The sequence below is a fragment of the Thamnophis sirtalis genome, unplaced genomic scaffold (genome assembly GCF_051295495.1).
Source record: "Thamnophis sirtalis isolate CommonGarterSnake01/CBP01778 unplaced genomic scaffold, rThaSir2_p1.2 scaffold_11, whole genome shotgun sequence".
Taxonomy (NCBI): Eukaryota; Metazoa; Chordata; class Lepidosauria; order Squamata; family Natricidae; genus Thamnophis; species Thamnophis sirtalis.
This window is the reverse complement of record NW_028261391.1, coordinates 59,800,861-59,807,484: the sequence shown is the minus strand read 5'-3', so window position 1 is coordinate 59,807,484 and position 6,624 is coordinate 59,800,861.

Below are 6,624 nucleotides of genomic sequence, written 5' to 3'. Positions count from 1 at the left end.
TACAGCTATTCATAAAGAAACCAAATCCATATTTTAAAATATATCCAGTTACCTCAACTATAGCTGTGGAATTTTTTCAACATTTTCAGCATTTATTTTACAGGCATTAACCTGTATTATCCATTTTAGCTTTATTTTTCAAAGTATTCATATTACCGCCATGTAAAATTTTAAAATATTCTTTTCATTGTGCCCTTAGTGTAGTTTATCCCAGGTCATTTCATCACCTCTATTCTTAATTTTATTGACTCTGCAGGAGGTGTTTTGTTTAATTTACTTTCAAAACAATTTTTTAAATGTCAGATTTTTTTGTGTTTCCTCAGTATCCCATAAAAGTAATCATTATCTGCTTTCCAATTACATTTTTTTGCAACTTTCATTTTTTCCCTACAGATCATATATTTCCCTCATTCTTTAAGCAGATGTGGCCAACCTGCGGCCCACAGCCTTCATGTGGCCCTGGACAATTAATAATGCAACATTATTTATATACATAAGATATATTATAAATTTTATATGCAGCCCAAGACAATTCCTCTTCATTCAATATGACCCAGGCAAGACAAAAGGTTGGATCGACCATGCTTTACAACATTCTCTTCATTTTTTGTTGATTATAACTAATATACTGCATTACTGGATTACTGTAACGCGCTCTACATGGGGCTGCCCTTAAAGAGTGTTCGGAGACTTCAGCTGGTCCAGAACGCAGCCGCGTGAGCGATTGTGGGTGCACCCAGGTACACCCACATCACACCTATCCTCCGTGAGCTGCACTGGTTACCCATTAGTCTCCAGACCCGCTTCAAGGTGCTGGTCGTTACCTATAAAGCCCTACATGGCATCGGACCTAGGTACCTGAGAGACCGCCTCCTGCCGATTACCTCCCATAGACCGATTAGATCTCACAGGTTAGGTCTTCTCCGGATCCCATCTGCCAGCCAATGTCGGCTGGCGACTCCCCGGGGGAGAGCCTTCTCTGTCGCAGCTCCAGCCCTCTGGAACGACCTTCCCGTGGAGATCCGGACCCTTACTACCCTTCCAGCCTTCCGCAAAGCCGTTAAGTCGTGGCTGCTCCAGCAGGCCGGGGGGCTTTTGAAACATGTTTATTTATCCCCCCCCTGTTTATTGTAAGCCGCCAGGAGTCCTTCGGGAGTGGGCGGCATACAAGACAAATAAAACTAAAACTAAACTACATATTAAAAATACAATTTAACAATTAAATTTCTTATGAACATCTCATGAATATCAAATAATCAAATAGGAAATAATATGTCCCATAATCGCAATTTATAGTTACAGCCTCATTAAATCTTCCCCTTCAAAAGGAACATTCATTTTTATCTCAAAAAACTCACAATATCAGTATGGACAAATATCTCTATAATTCAGAGTTTTAAACAAATGCATAAAATACTTCCAAATTATACTGAAAAAGATGTCATGCCTCATATATTTACGCCTAATGAATTTTATGTGTTAGTCCTATGAGTACTTAATTGAGATTATTTCTAATAATTTGAACTGATCTGAAGTTGGACTAGTAGTTTCCTTCAATTTATGGCCTATAAATATTCTTGTTGTAACTTGATCTCCTTATTTTAAATATTTGTGAAATCTTTAAAATTTTAGTACAGGTAGTCCTCGACTTACAACAGTTCATTTAGTGACCATTCAAAGTAACAACAGCATTGAAAAAAGTGACTTATGACCATTTTTTACCCTTACGACCATTGTAGCATCCCCATGAACGCATGATCAAAATTCAGATAGCAATAGCAATAGCAGTTAGACTTATATACCGCTTCATAGGGCTTTCAGCCCTCTCTAAGCGGTTTACAGAGTCAGCATATTGCCCCCAACAACAATCTGGGTCCTCATTTTACCCACCTCGGAAGGATGGAAGGCTGACTCAACCCTGAGCCGGTGAGATTTGAACCGCTGAACTGCAGAACTGCAGTCAGCTGAAGTAGCCTGCAGTGCTGCACTCTAACCACTGTGCCATCTCGGCTCTCTCTCTGCTTGGCAACTGGTCCGTATTTATGACCATTGCTGTGTCACAAGGTCATGTGATTCCCTTTTTCGACCTTTTGACCAGCAAAGTCAATGGGGAATCCAGATTCACTTAACAACCATGGTACTAATTTAACAAATGCAACGACTCATTTAACAACTATGGCAAGAAAAGTCGTGGAATCGGGCAAACTCACTTAACACATGTTTCACTTAACAACATAAATTTTGGGCTCAGTTGTGGTTATAACTGGAAGACCACTTGTACTAAATTGTTAGAACAAGTGAAGATTTTATTTGTTTCCCTGACGCTAACTTTCAGAACTGTTGGGCTCTGCGGAATCTTTGACTGGACAAGTAGTCCTCAACTTACAACAGTGACCATTCAAAGTTACAACGGTACTGAGAAAAGTGATTGTTTTTCACACATCACAGCATCTCCATGGCCATGTGATTGGTTGATATTGGTTACAACCATGGTAATTGGTTGATATTGGTTACAGGTGTCCCTTTTGCCCCTTTCTGTCAAGCAAAGTCAACAGGAAAAGCCAGACTGTGGTGTTAACAATTGCAGTGATTCACTTAACTGTGGCTAGTAATGTCACACAATTGGGCAAAATTCACTTAACAAATGTGCAACTTAGCAACAGAAATTTTGGGCTCAATTGTGGTTGTAAGTTGATGGCTACTTGTGTGTATTCTAACACTGCCACATGTCTTCCATGAAACCTTGAATACTGTCCTCAAACGTTTGTTTAAAAGTCTGGAATACAAATAATCATTCTCTTACATGCAATTTTTTCAGCCACAGATCTTTCACTTTATCTTACGTACTTTTTCATACTTCCACACACTCCTTTTTGCTCTGTAAAATATTGTTCTTATTTTCAACATTCACATTCCTTATACATGCTTTCCATTATTTCTATTAAAAAATTAAACTATCTTTAAGTACTTTTTCAAACATGACATATTTTTTCTTATTGCAGTTCTAGTTTTTCCTTTCTTTTACTTATAATTTCTGGTTCCATCTTTCATTCCACTCCCACCTTCAAGATTTATACTGGCAAAAATAAAGTCTATCCCATATTCAGAATACCTTATTACCATGATATCCTTCACTAATTCTTTCAATCTTTCGACATAAGCTGCCAATCATGCTTTTAGATTTACATACATTCCAGAACTCTTATTTAAATCTGGCAACATAATTGTAATTTCTCATGTGAACCATTTAAGATGGGAACTATCAAAGTAATTAATAATCAGGATGTTCCAATGTGGTTTTAAAAAGCTATATTACTTCGACAAAGGCTTTAAAAAAAATAAATCTGTGAATCACAACAATGCCAATGAGACAGGAGTTCTCAAACTCTGTGATCACTAACATTTCAAATTGAATTGACTTCTTTCATCATTTTGATGTGACAGCAGGGATCTTCCCTAATTAATACAATTTCAACAGAAATCTTTAAAAACTCCATATAAAGAATATCCTTTACATATAAAGAATTTCGTTCAATTAGAGGTGGGTTTCTACCGGTTCGGCCTGGTTCAGCCAAACCAGTAGTAGAATGCCGGCCTGGGTTGCAGACCAGAGGTGGGTTCCTACCAGTTCGCACCTATTCGGTAGAACCGGTTCATCAAATCTACCGAACCGGTTAGAAGAGGTTCCACCAGTGGACCCGGAAAGCAGGCCACACCTACAGAAGAGGTCTCAAAATTTTTTGAAACCCACCACTGGTCCTTGGATATGATTAGTCTACACTATCATGCTCATATTTATAAAACTCAGTGCCTCTGTGAAAGGTAAGGATGATTACTGTGTTTGTGGTGCAATCAGAACATTGCGTGTGTTGACGTTTTAACGCAAACCAAACCTTTAAAAAAAACAAGTTTCCATCATATTCTTATGCATGCCAGTGCTGTGTGTGAGGTAGTTTAAGGTGGTTCTGACAAGTGTCGTCGGCATCTTCATATCTGGTCACATGGGCAGCAAGCCACTCCCACAAAGGAGGCCACACCCACAGAGTAGGTTCGAACAATTTTTGAAACCCACCACTGTTGCAGACCGACAGTGACCCAGGCATGCTACGCCCTCACACTGGTCCTTCGGTCGCTGCCGTTGCTGCCATCTTTTTTTTTTTTTTGAGCCCTGTACAGGCGCAAAAGAATTTCCATTAAGTGTGCATGCACATGCGTGCAAAGCACACACGAGCAAACCGGCAATAACGCCGGCTGAAATCCACCCGTGCCTTCAATGGCATTTTTTATATTAACTGATTTATGTTAGCTTTACTCAGAATGCTAAAGTCTTAGGGAGAAACAAGTTGTAATTCTACTTATGCCTGGCTGAAGAAAATATGAGTGCTTAGAGAAACTCTTCCCTCTTTTATAAGTCTTCATTTTTAATACTCTTAATATGGTAGTGTTACATAATGCAAAGGTTTTACTAGTTAAGAAACAATAGCTGCATCCTAAATTCTCTGGCTGCCTTTGTGGTTAGGATCAATATTTACTCGTTCATATCCTGACGGCGGCAAGAATCTCTTATGCGCAGTGCTGGAAGAAAGAAAATGCCCCCACTAGTACAATGGTTATGAATAAAATTTTAGAAATAGCGGAAATGAATAGACTAACAATGCTGATTAATGAAAAAGAAGACACAGATTTCTATAAAGTCTGGGAGAAACTGTACAAATGGTTTGATAAGAAAGACAATGAGAATTAAGATATATAAATGAGATATTTTATTGACTTAAAATGACTTAGGGAACAATCTAAAAGAGATTATGATGTAGAAAGGCTAAGTAACAAATGAGATAAGATATATATTAGAGGTGAGAATTCACCTACAAGTAATACCAATAGACTACAGTGTTGAAAAAACTTTGACGATCTGATAGGAAAAATCCGTTATGAATACCTGCATAGAATTAGTAATCTAGCTTCATACTGTTTCTTGTTTTTCTTTTTTCTCTTTCTTTTTTTCTTCCCTCTTTTCTTTTCCCTTTCCTTTACTTAATTACCTTAGGTAGATATGTAGATAGGCAAGGTGAGATGAACTATGTATATATATATATATGTATGAATTTTTGTCATTTGCGTTGTAAACATGTAATGAGTTCTATTTCTTTTTTTGTATTTTGTAAACCTTGCCTTTTTTACAACCTTTAATAAAAAATTCAAAAAAAAAAAAAGAATTTCCATTAAGTGTGCATGCACGTGCGTGCAAAGCACACACGAGCAAACCGGCAATAACGCCGGCTGAAATCCACCTGTGCCTTCAGTTTTTTATATTAACTGATTTATGTTAGCTTTACTCAGAATGCTAAAGTCTTAGGGAGAAACAAGTTGTAATTCTACTTATGTCTGGCTGAAGAAAATATGAGTGCTTAGAGAAACTCTTCCCTCTTTTATAAGTCTTCATTTTTAATACTCTTAATATGGTAGTGTTACATAATGCAAAGGTTTTACTAGTTAAGAAACAATAGCTGCATCCTAAATTCTCTGGCTGCCTTTGTGGTTAGGAACAGGTGTTATGATGGAGTTTTGTGTCCTGAGGCTTACTGAATCGAATTGGCATATCTACATAAAACTATTTGTGAGAAATTTTCATCCATTAAACTTAGTTATGTACATCAAGTTCTATTAAAAATGAGTACATGGGAGTTTAATTTTTCATGAGATGCTTAAATCCCAGTATTTTCAATCCAATTAGAGCTAAGATGTTAACATTTCCCCCTGCTTTGCCAGGAAAAAAAAATATCAAGTTTGCAAAGACTGGCACATCATTGTGTCAGCGCCTTGGTTCTCCCTGTGTATACAAAGCCCAATCCTTTCCAATTAACTTTGAGCTTTTCTTCTTCCCTGGATAAACCAACTTCTCTATTGGAAGCAGGGAAAATATTAGTTTTTGTGTTATGCAATGTTTGCAACAGTTTAACAATTGATATTCACAAACCATATAAATAACATTCACGACTGATTTTCGTGCCATGTATACATAGAAATGGAACTATACTTAAACTATGTATATGAAACTGTTCTGTCCCCCCCTTCTCCGCTCGTTAACAGACAACAGGCAGACAAACTTAAAAGGAAAGAACTTTATCAGTCCTCGGCTCAGACTGGCTGCGAGCCCAAAAATAAACATAAATAAAGTCTCTGACAAGAAGATAACAGAATGCAAAACAAAACTCTTACAAAGCAATTCACTTCTCCAAGTGTCTCCTTGAATCAGGGTTACAGAAAGCAAATCACTTCTCCAAGTGTCTCTCACAAACAAACCACGACTGATGAATGATGAACGAATGAATGAACGTTGACTCCTGCAACCAGGGCGTGGCACCATCCGTCCTTTTATCACCAGAAGACGCCACTAACGAGCCCCAGCTGCATTGTTAATCTTGTATCCCGACTCAACTCACAGCAAACTTCTGCTGAGTCACAACAGAAACAAGCCGACATTTTTTTAGGAAGATGTGTACTAAATAGTCATTGTTCTCATTCATTCCTGGATCTCTGAAGGGCCCAATACCCTCTTCTTGTTGTCACCCATCTATTCATGTTTCACAATTTCCTCCCAGTTTTATATTTGGATGTTCCTTC